The sequence below is a fragment of the Anser anser genome (genome assembly GCF_964211835.1).
Source record: "Anser anser genome assembly, chromosome: 1".
In the NCBI taxonomy this organism is placed as follows: domain Eukaryota; kingdom Metazoa; phylum Chordata; class Aves; order Anseriformes; family Anatidae; genus Anser; species Anser anser.
In genome coordinates, this window is record NC_139720.1 from 111,558,259 (window position 1) to 111,570,101 (window position 11,843).

The 11,843-nt window shown below is 37.7% G+C and overlaps 1 protein-coding gene across 5 annotated transcripts in view; it reads left to right on the plus strand.

Moving 5' to 3' along the window:
• The first annotated feature begins 11,295 nt into the window (after nt 1-11,295).
• Nucleotides 11,296-11,843, plus strand: part of MAP3K7CL (MAP3K7 C-terminal like) — a 30,725-nt gene continuing 30,177 nt past the window's right edge. For 3 of the 5 annotated variants that reach the window (XM_083794845.1, XM_083794847.1, XM_083794848.1), the window contains exon 1: nt 11,298-11,745. The gene's annotated coding sequence lies outside the window, so the exon portion shown is untranslated. Of the gene's footprint in view, nt 11,746-11,843 lie in introns of all 5 variants that reach the window. The other 2 variants (XM_083794846.1, XM_083794843.1) reach the window with 2 other exon arrangements.

Genomic DNA, 11,843 nt, shown 5'->3' on the forward strand with positions numbered 1-11,843 from the left:
TCAGGAGTTACTTGGGACTCGATGCCTAAGCATGACTTTGACTTGGCCTTGATCTTTTTTTAGCTATTCATATACACCATTTATATTCTGCACAGATATTGCCATGCTAAAGGACCATCCAAAGGTCAGAGGTTTGGCCATTGGCAGTTGGCTGTCCTTTCATCAGCCAAAATCTATTACTGTACACATGGAAATCCCCAGCTTATCTATGGGCATATGTTTGTCAAATTCTGGGATGGTAAAATTTAACAAGGTCTTGGGAAGTTTGTACAAAGGACAGAATGTTAAAGGGCTTAATTTCTATTTACTTATTCAGCAGTGGGAACATAAACAATTGGAAAAATAGGGAATAGAAAAGTATTTGGTGAAACTGTGAGTGTAACTAATATCTGATTGTGTTTGTCAAACAACATTGATGTTTGGCCAATGAAAAAATGTGAGTGCCATGTTGAGGGAAGCCTGAGGACCATACCTAGTTTGCAGAGAATCATGCTTATACCTGACAAACAGAAGTGTGAACCACATAGGGCTGAGCAATCAGGATGAAAATTATTCTGTATGTAACAGCAGCAGTAGTTACTTCAGCTTTTCCCAGATTGTGCTTATCTCACCTGCCACAGAGTGAAAAGGAGCACTCTAATAAACTATGAATACTTCTTAGGCCATTAGTGCACAGCTCCTGGGCTAAGGGCTGCTAGCATCCTGGGCTTATCTCACTTGTTGGAGCAAGCTAGTCAGGAAAGCAAAATCTTCTTACCATTTGTGTATTCTTACCCCAGTATATGAGCTTTCAGCTAATAGCTAAAGACTTCTGCAGAAATAACACAGAAAAGGACTCATGAAGAGTAAATGAAATCACAACTGTTTGTAGACTTGTAGAAACAAGTTACTGTTACACCTGATCTGCATTTCTTTCAGCTCTGCAGACACAAAGTAGAAAAAATGTAAAGGTAGGATTCTGAGATCAAGACCAGAACTTACATTTGCTGGTGCTTGGACCACAGAGGTCTGTAATCTTTCTTCATTGTGTAATGCCTTGACCAATCTGGAATTTTCTAAGGATGGTCTAAAACAGTACTAGATCTTTAGAACAAGGACAGAGTTTTTTCCAATTTTTTTATACTTTGTTTCTCTACCCAAACAATTTTAAAGACCTTGTCCAAGTAACTGCAAATTTTGTTTCTTGTATTGTCCCCATTCTTATCTGGGGATTAATCTTAGGTTTCCTGACTATACATCATCCAAATATACCCATTTAGAAATTCATAAATTCTCCAGAACTCAGGTCAATGGAAGACTTCTTGCCCAGTTATCTCTAAACTATGGAATCATAGAATAGCTTCAATTGCAAGGAACCTGTCCCTCACAGGACATGCTTTCCAGCCCTTCTACCAGCTTTGTTGCCCTCCTCTGGATACTTTCAAGGAACTTAACATCCTTTTTACATTGTGGAGCCCAGAATGGCACAGGGTATTCAAGGTAAGGCTGCACGAACACTAAATATAACGGGAGAATCGCCCCTTTTGACCGGCTGGCTGTGCGGTGTGTAACACACCCCAAAATGCAGTTTGCCCTCCTGGCTCCCCGGGCACACTGTTGGCTCACGCTGAGCCAGCTGTCGACCAGCACCCCCAGGTCCCTTTCTGCTGAGCCTCTCCCCAGCCACTCCTCTCCCAGGCCGTGCCTGTGGCCAGCGCTTCTCCGTCCCAGGTGCAGCTCCTGGCATTTGCCTTTCTGGAACTTCATAACGTTGCCAATTGTCCAGTGCTTCAATCTATCTAAAAGAGAAGTAATAGTTCACAAAATTAATGTTATGGTGGTTTACTTAACAAGACAATCTCCCTAGTGTACATCTGATCAGCAGTAACTAGTGTTTATACTGTGTTGTGACAATATGTAAAGCTACCAAAACACTGAATTACTTTTTTCACATGGATTTGTGTGTATTTATTAAGCATTTGGTCTCTGGAAGCTTTGTGTACTACACAATGAATGGGTGACATGAGAACTAGGCTTAGGGAAGCAAAAGGATGTTACTGGACATTGAAGTTCCAAGGCAAAGGTGGCGAAAACACATCACCAGCTCAGCAGTGTCAGTAGTTTTCCGTGTTGGCTATCATCCAGATTTAGTTCTGAATCCTCTTTTGGGGTTAAGATTCTTGAAACAGTAATCAAGCAGTAAAGAACTCTCTGCCATTTTATTTTTTTTTTTGCTTTTGAAGGATAATTGTCACAACTTCTTTTCATCCCCGATATTGCATATGCTACCAACTCTTGATTTTATCTGTGACGCATTTGAGCTTCTTCATTTCTATCATTTATTCATTTTTAAATGTAATACAGTGAAATGAATGTCTAAATGTTTGTTATGAATCTTTATGGTCTAGGTTCTGAATTCTGTGGACTAAAATTTGGGCATCAGTAAGCCACATGTGAGATTCACAACAGATTCTCTGTTAATTATTCTCTTGTGTAAAAATGGTCCAAAACATATGTTAAAGCTTCACACTGGTTATTTTGATCCACTAACAGATGTCCTTGTTGTCAGCCAACTGGCAAAGAAACAACAGAAGACTTTAAACCAGTGCTTGAAGTAGGACAATATATGGCAGCAAGCCATACTACCGCTTTCTCTCTTACTTTAAACATCAGCATGCTGTGGATTTAGGAAGAAGTCATCTTTCCAAACACCTGCAGAAGGTCTGAGAAAGCAGTTGGCTTGTTTGATCACTTACAAAGGCTTTTGGTAGGTTGGCCCAGAGGACACCATCTTCACAGAAGGGAGTGGCGGAAGGCAGAGTCTACAGGACTCCAAACCACAGTGCTATCTTTTTGCTTCATTTAAACTTCATTTTCTTTGTAAATAAAAGAAGACATTTGACAACTAAGGGTTCAGCAAGGAATCTGTGGAAAAGATGGAAAACATAGTATTCATTCAGCAGTATGTGATTCCATCTACAATGCTTTTGAAGACCCAAGTGTAACTTCTTTTGCTCTCACAGACAGCCTGATGTCTGCTTGTCAAGCCTTCAGAGTCCTGAAGTTTGATCTCTCACACTTAATGGGGTACTTCATTATGTTTCCATGTCTCCAGTCCTCTATGATATGGTCTAACCAGCAATTTCTCTTCAGTCTTGAATTTCCATTATCACTGGCATGTACAGAAGAACTATGACAGAAAATGTGCTGTTCTGATGGGACTTATGAAACTTTATGAATTTGAGAGCTAATAATTGATTTTACATACTGGAATCACAGCCCAAACAAAAACAGTAAAACACAGAGTGTATGTTTTTTAGGATGCCAAGTACAGTATTTTTACTGTAAAAACAAATAAAAATAAATTATTGTGCTTTATCACTAGATGCCTGTGCTAAAGGATTCCAGATAAATACTTTCAATATTTCTCCCTTAAATCCATTAAAGAATGAATCCTTTGTCATCATACAGTCTCATAGAAGCTTACTGCTTACAATTTTTGTGTGTTTCTTGGCTTTAGGAGGAGTAAATGAGTTTATGGTGAAAACTGTGAGTGGCAATGTGAAGATGAATAGCAAAAACCTAGTAATATTTGAATATTCAGAATGTTAAAAAAGGATTCTTCTCAGCAAGTGAAATTAGACAATCTTTTAAAAAAATCAGTATTTTATAATTGCTATGGCAATAATGACATAATTTGTCTAGTAAATATGGTTTTAAGATAAATGCATGAAGCAAGTTTCTTTTTCTTACTCTTGCATTTTTAAAATTCAAAAACAGTCTGTCATGTCTATATGCCGTATTTTTTGTAACTCTTGAAAGTAATGTTTTAAAATTGCAATCTCATCAACCACTAAGCTGTGGTAATGGAAATGGTCTGGTACTACTAAAGAACACTCTTGTACTGGATTTAACATTTCAAGAAATGTGGGCTCTATTGAGAGCTGGTTTTACTCATTTTAAACCAGTGTCATTTTATTTATGGCTGTAAAACTGTAGGAGCCAAAAGAATAGAACAGGAGTAATTTTCATTTTATGTATTTCAGTAGCAATTTTTTAGTTTTGCACTATGTTTGAAGGCATAATGCTCAAATGGTAGACAGATTGATGATGTAAGCTGTAACCTGGAATGAGCAATTTGTCCTCTCAAGTGTGCTACACCATGTACCTTACAGGTTTTCTTTTGATGCCATTGGAGAATACTTGAGACTGCAGTCTTGGGTTTCATAATGTTTCGTCTGAAATGGATGGCTACCAGATATTAAGATCTCACTGTGCTCTTCTATATGTATTCAAGGTATGATGAAGCGTCACACACGGATAGAGATCATGCATTCTGCAAGATGAGATTCTTAAACATTTTTGTCAGGATCTCCTAATTCAGATAATTTAGAGATGAGTATTCCCTGCTGCTGCCCTGCTAAAGTGGCATTGCTGTCACTTTCACAAGAGAATTAGGATTTAGAGAGCTCAAGCAAGAGCTATGGCAGCCTGCGTATAGTTCATGGTATTAAAACATTTAGCTGGTACCAGCAACAAACCTTAATAAAAACAAGGGAGAAAAAGAAGAAAAAGAAAAAGAAAAAGAAAAAGAAAAAGAAAAAGAAAAAGAAAAAGAAAAAGAAAAAGAAAAAGAAAAAGAAAAAGAAAAAGAAAAAGAAAAAGAAAAAGAAAAAGAAAAAGAAAAAGAAAAAGAAAAAGAAAAAGAAAAAGAAAAAGAAAAAGAAAAAAAGAAAAAGAAAGAGAAAGAGAAAGAAAAAGAAAAAGAAAAAGAAAAAGAAAAAGAAAAAGAAAAAGAAAAAGAAAAAGAAAAAGAAAAAGAAAAAGGAGAAAAAGGGAAAAAAGTTTAAAAAGTAAAAAGTAAAAAGAAAAGAAAAAGACTCAGTACATGTTTAGCTTGGAAATTTCATTTTATTCCTGGATTATTGTGGATGACCATATGAATAAAATCATAAAGTTAAAACTGGGATGCCATTAAAGGACTTGCACAAAAGTGATATGGCGAATCAAGCTTGTTTTTTGACAAACACAGCTGTAGCAAAAACAATTTCTCAAAGTGATTAAGGAGTTTTGCATGTTAATATGCCATAGTGGTTAATAGGTTAATAATTAGTAGGTTTCAAATAGTGCAACATTACATTGTCTCGATACAGTTTTCTCTGTCTTGTCTTCATAGGCTCTTTTACAGGAAATGGATGAATTTCTTGAATGTGTCCTCTAAGGGGCAGCATTGAAGAGCAGGTATCTCTCCGTAAACGTCGGCTTCTATTCGTAATAAGAGGTAGGTGTAAGTGAATAACTACCAAATCAGTGATTATTCTCTGTTGTCTGAAACTGTGGGTTTTTAAAGGTAAACAATATGTTTGGGGGTCATTACTGCCAATCTGACAAAAATCCTGTAGCAGACACGTTCTAATTAAAGTGCTAAAACCATTGGCATTCTCACCTGTGGAGTACTCACAATCATATGAGTAATTTGGGTATTTTGTTAATCTTTGATAGAGAGCGAAAGAGAAACTGATGACAGATCCAGCACATTTCTTTCATGCGAGAAATATCAATATTATGTCATTTCTAGAAGCAATATGTCATCTTGACTAATGTTAATAAGGTAATGCCAAGCTTTCCTGGCAGTATAGTTATACTTAGTATTGTGTAGGTGTCTTAATATGGGAATATTCCGACGTATTAATATCACTGGCTTAATCCTCTATATTAAATCACAAGAATATCTGCTTGTTCATTATTAAAATTTGGTGAGATGAGGAAGAGTATGGCATTAATAACGAGAAAATGGTTGTGGTAGGACCTTCACTTAGAGTCAGCCTCAGGCACATGGGTCATCTTTTAGGAAGAATGACGTTCAAGTACCTTCTTCCCCAGCAAATAAAGAAGCGGTTTACTGTCCTTACCCCACTTGGTCTTGCCAGTGTCCCAGTACAAACAGCCTTATTTTCTGGGAAAGGGCCATCCCCAGGTAAGCTGGCCTTTGAATGTGTCTTGTACAATTCATCTGCCAGAGCAAGCACATTTTTTTTTCCTAGTGTGCCTTTTTAAAAATATAATACCTTTCATTGGAACAAGCCATTTTGGCTGAATTTGGGTTGCTGGGGGGAAGTGGTGTAAGCATCCATTGTTAAAGATCATATCAGAGATGCACAAGGGTTCTGAACCATATGTGAATAGGCAGGCTGTTCATAAGCCTGAAAGTGTTTGACTTTGTAACAATAATGATATCCTGTTTAGTGTAGCTCATTCTATAGATCAAGATAAATTCATGCACACACATCCTGTCATTGTGTGATAGTCCTGGGCCTGATACTTGCACACCACTGCAGAACTGTCTTCTGTACTCTTGCTGGTTATAGTACCATATGCTTTCTCTTCGAGGAGAGAGGGAAAATAAATATCTAGAGGAGGTGTGAGGACTTTCTAGACTGTTATAAGCAGTGCTTCATAATGAACAAGTTTTGCTAATAAATATTCTAGAGTGTATTGTTTCTTAATTTCTCCTCCATGTTTGCAGGTGGGAATTTTGCCACAGGTTCTTCTGGAGGCTGATTTCTTCCTGATAGCAGGAAAGTTTGATGAAAAAGTGTGTTAGTTTAGAAGTCTCGTGCCTATATCCATAAGAGTATGACGACCTCAGCCATCATCAACAAGTGAGGCTGTAATGTCTTGCAGTATTCCCTTCCGGTAAGTTCTTATGCAAGGTAAACTAAACATGCCTTCGGGACATGGCAATTCCAATTGAAATGGAGTGACTACTTTACTTTTATGCGGCTGTAAGAGAATTGTCTTTCTGTACTAGAACAATTGGATGTGGTTTAGTGACAAAATCAATAAACAAAATTGATGTCTTTTGGTTTTAGTTCTTTCAAGAAAGTGCTGGTGTTTCCAGCTAACCAGTACTAGCCAGTGCTAGCTTTGAACATTTGGCTGGTGATCTCCTAGTGCATCGCACCCTGTCTTTGCATATCCTCCATCATTCCCTGTTGAGATGACCTGTCACCATTCTTCCTGTATTTAGTTTCTAAAGGTTATTTGCATCTCTATGCTGATGCGAGTGAAGTGTGTAAGTTTGCACCTGTTGATTTCTGACAACAGTGATCCTTTTCCAATAATATTTCTAACTTCAGCTTTCATCTTATTTTCCACCCAAGAGATATGAGAGGATGCCAAAGCAGCATCCTATCTCAAAGGCTTAAGCTTTCTTCCTGTTAGCAGCATTAGCGGCCCACAGTTTTTCTCTAGAGGTTGCTGTGGAAGAGACAGAGCTTTTCACCAGTTAGACTTTCAAATGATTCAAGATGCAGTTATTTCCAGATGGTCATAAAGCAGGTGAAAAAATGTTGAGTCAGCTCCGGTAATTCCACATCACCTCGACTAAGCCAATTTTTTAAATTTCTCTGGAACAATCTCCTTCATTAGATCGGTATGACCCTATATAATATGACCCTATATAACTGAATTCAGCTACTGCACGTCAATTTACCGTTAATTATAACATTTATGTGCTATTTTTTGTCACTGTTCAATGTCTGCGTCAGGTTGTTTTTAATTAATTAATTTCATCTGATAGGGTTCAGACATTTATGATTGTAGAGCTTGGGGGAAAGTATGTTATTTTACCCCCATTAAAATACTACCCAGGGAAGGAGACTGGAGGCAGTATCTAAGAGTAATGAAGTATTCTGTTGGCTGCTCCAGTCGTTAGAACTTGGGATATACGGTTGTGAATGAGATGAAACTAAGTAATGCATATTTTATCTATACCTTCCTATCATCCAAAAGACAAAAGAGAAGTATTGACCTCTGCCTTTAGATTTCTGTCTGGAAAAATTGTAGTTTGAATTCATCATATTGGATGTTCTGATCTCACCGAGGATGAAACCTACTGAAGAAAAAAACACTTCTCTACTCAGTTCCATGCAGACTTGAGATGGTTATCCTTATGGACTGCAAGATGAGATTGGATCAACAAATAACTTATTTTTGTGGCTGGTGTGAAGGCACTTTTTAAATTACCATGACAGACAAATGGAATATACCATCTAGATTTTAATATCTGACAAGTTCTGAGCTTTACAATCTAGGTGTTTTTGGAAATTCTACAGGTAATATGAAGCTAAAGGATGTAGCTCACCAATGTTTATGCCTTTAAAGTCAATTTTCTATGGCATGGAGCAGCTTCACCCTGATCAGCCTCAATGTGAGTAAAGTGGACCAGATGCCTCCTGTAATGGTTTGTTTTAACATTTTTTTTTCTGCAAAAATAATCTGCAACAAAATCAGAAATTGACAAAAATGTGATTCTGTTAGTACTCAGGGGAATTATTAAAATAAGATTTCACTTTATGTACAGTTTTAGGGAAAGCATTTTTTAAAAAATTTCTCCTTGGAACATCTTCCATATGTTGGAATATTTAAAGTGTATTTTTAAATAGTGACTGACAATCTGTGAAACACCATTTTAGCATGAATGAGGTCATATGTTACTAAAATACCACTTATACTAGGAAACTGAGATGAATCGAGAGTAGCACAACTAAAAAAAGTGAGGCAACAGGTGTTTTATTAGACAGCAGATATTGGCTTTTTTACATCTGTAGAATAACTTATACTTCACGCTAAAAGTTGTTACAAATTTGCATATTTCTGCTACAGAATATCAACAAGTCCTAGTGTTCCTAATTTAGCACACACTTTTTTTTAAGGTGCTTTTGATGAATAAAACATCATATCCTCTTCTAGTTTATCACCAGTTCCATAATGTGACACAGGATTAAAAAAATTTTGCTTGGGTACCAGGCATCTGATGACTAAGAGTATGCTGGAAAGGAAACAGGGCAGACTGTGCTCCTGCACTAAAAAAAAAAAAAAAAGAAAAAAAGAAAAAAAAAAAAGTAGATAAAGGAGTTAACAGCATCCTGTAATTTCACAAAGATGACTAGCAGGTGTATGTACAGACTTTTATAAAAAGTATTTTTTGTTTTGTGATAAATGGGAGAATAAGTTTCTTAGATGCATAATTAGCCTACGGAGTGAACAAGTGGGATTTATGTCTTCCCCAAATTTACAATGTCTTCGACTACTAGCTTCAGCAAATCGCAGTACCCTGGACTTCAATTTCCCCCTTGCTTAAAACAGAGCTCTTCCCCAGTTTATTGCTATAAAGTTTTTTAGAAAACTTTTTGAAATGTGCTGTTTAAATCCATATTTTTATTTTTACTACCATATCCCCAGTAGTAAACAGATGATAAAATGGTTACAGCCAAATCATTTATCCTGATGTTTCAGATTTAATGTTCTATATACAGAATGCCATAATGTTCTCAGTCTTAAAATACACTACCTTCCATACAGGTGACTAATTCTTGTGTAAAGCACAGAACTGATATTTAAATGCAAATCAGGGGATTTTTGGTTTGTGCAGTTTTGGTATCTTAGCTCATGATACATAGTCTTCTGAAGCAGCAGCCTCCTTAGAAGAGGAGTGCACATATTAAGTGAAGCACAGGTGATTTCATCTTTTTTTTTTTTTCTTTTTGGAAAGTGTATATAATAATACAGATTTAACTAGAAACACCGACGTAAAAAATATATGCACAATGGATACAAATGATTATGACCTCAATTTCCAAATGCATATACTGTTTAAACTGAGTACAACTGAAGTGTCAGTCTGGAAATGTGGAGTGTCAGAGCCATCTGGGAAAAACACTCCTGAACTATTCAGCCATCATTTCTGTCCAAGACCCTTGCTGTTATGGCTATTGAAGAACTTGCACGACTTAAGACTTTACATCGAGAGCCTTTTTTTAGGCTTTACTGTCATGGCATGTAATGAAGCCTCTCATACCATCTAAATACCATCTGTCCACACAAGGGAGAAGAGGATATATGATTTGAGGGAAACCCTGGCTACGTGGAAACAGAAGCAAAATATTTTTTACTAACTTCAGTGGAGCCAGGATTTTCTGTATCTTCAAACAAATACTTTCACAGTAGTTGGACCAAGAGCTGGAGATCAGCATCAACTGCTGATGGTATTGAGCTGTAGAATGTTATCAGCAATAATGGCTGTGATCAGAGACAAATCTCTTTCCTTCCCCTTCCAAAGGAGACATACAGGGAGGAACCCTCAATTTTTTATTTTTTTTTCACAAACACATCAAGAGAAGAGAAAATGCCTGCTTTTGAGTAACTTTTTGGACCAGAGCCTATACCTTGCTCTGAATTCACAGTGCAGTTAAAAAGCTGGCCTCACCAGCTACCTAGTTAATGGTGTAGCTGTCTGATGCCCTCCCAGGTCATTGCTGGTGGAAAGGCGGTGTGAGTAGAATATCTTTGCAGTTTAGTCATTTCAAAGTATGAAAAAGGTCTTTTGAGGCCACAAGGGCAACTGCTGGGTTCCTGAGATTTGCACTGATTAGACCAGTCCTGGGCTGGGGCCGGAAGGTGAGGAAGGGTGAGAGGGTGAGGATGAAAATTTGACTTCAGAAAACCTTTACTTGTCAATCTGTCCTGCAACCTTTGTCTGTCTTGGCTGAGCCAACAGAAGAATCTAGCAGTGTCCCTATACAGGAGGTTTGGGCTAGATAAAACTTCCATATGGAATTTAAAAACAAATTGATCTTCAAAACATATTTTGAAATAAATAAATTAAAAAAAAAAAAGAACCCCTTTTTCAGTCACATAACAATAAAGATACGGTGTCTAATCATTTTGTAATTGTTTTCCATTTTTCTCCATTTGTTTTAATGTCTGTGATAGCAGTCAATCAAAAAAAAAAAAAGTCATGTATGCAGTACTTGTGCCGGATACAGCTACAGAAAATAAATGTTCAAGCTGAAGAAGTTCTCTTTTGTGTTAGTTCAAGATTTCTCTATTAATTACTTGCCTGTGGTTTCAAGGCTGAGAAATGCTGTCAGAAATCACACTAGGAAACCTAGTTAGTGTGGAAATCTCTGAGTTCAGTGAAGTCTCTGAATTAGTCACCTTCAGTTATCACCATCCTCATCAGTTCATCTATAAATACATCTGCTTTCACAGCGCATACATTCTGAAATTCGCCCGTTGCCTCTCCAAAGCAGCCGCACTATCGCCTGTTACGAGCCGAGCCTTGCTTTACCAAAGCCAGCATGAACCGAGCCTAAAACACCAAGCCCATCCCTTGCTGTTCACTCTGATAGTTGCTGCTATCATTTGATAGTTCGCTTGTAGCCGGTCCAAGTTGGCAATGTCACCCCAAGCTGATTGGAGCCACAGACATTTTTGCTGACTGGAGTCATGCTATCTTTGCCAGTTTGCTGGAATAGACACAGACACTGATTGGGTCATGCTGAAAACATTCCTGTCCTATGAAGCAAGTCTGTTTGTATTTTAGGTTTGCCAGGACTAATGAATTAAAAATCTTGGGCTCGCCACAGTTTGCTGCTTAATAATGCCTGTGACAGAAGGATTTTTTCCACCCTGAAGCATGACAGCATCATAATCCCTCGCCACTGGAAAGGAGAGGAAGGAAAACGGAATTGTGGAGAAAAGCGGAAAAGGGCGATCTTTTGGGACGGCAAAGCCTATGGGAAGTGCAGGTAGCAGCATGTTGCCCTGACAGCTGTCTCAGCTTCTCAGACCTTGTCAGTTTGTTGCTATGCAGCAGGTGCAGCCTTTTCTTTTATTGAAGCTTTACTCCATAAAGGCAACGACAAGCCAAGGCAGTGGCTGGCCCTGGATTATACAAGTGCAGACACTCCACTAAGTGAGGTAAGGCAACAGGTGTGAAAAGTGAACTAAATTGATAGAGCTGTAACAACACTTAGATTATCTGAGTTCTGCTACAGGCTTTTTATGAAGCAGCAGCA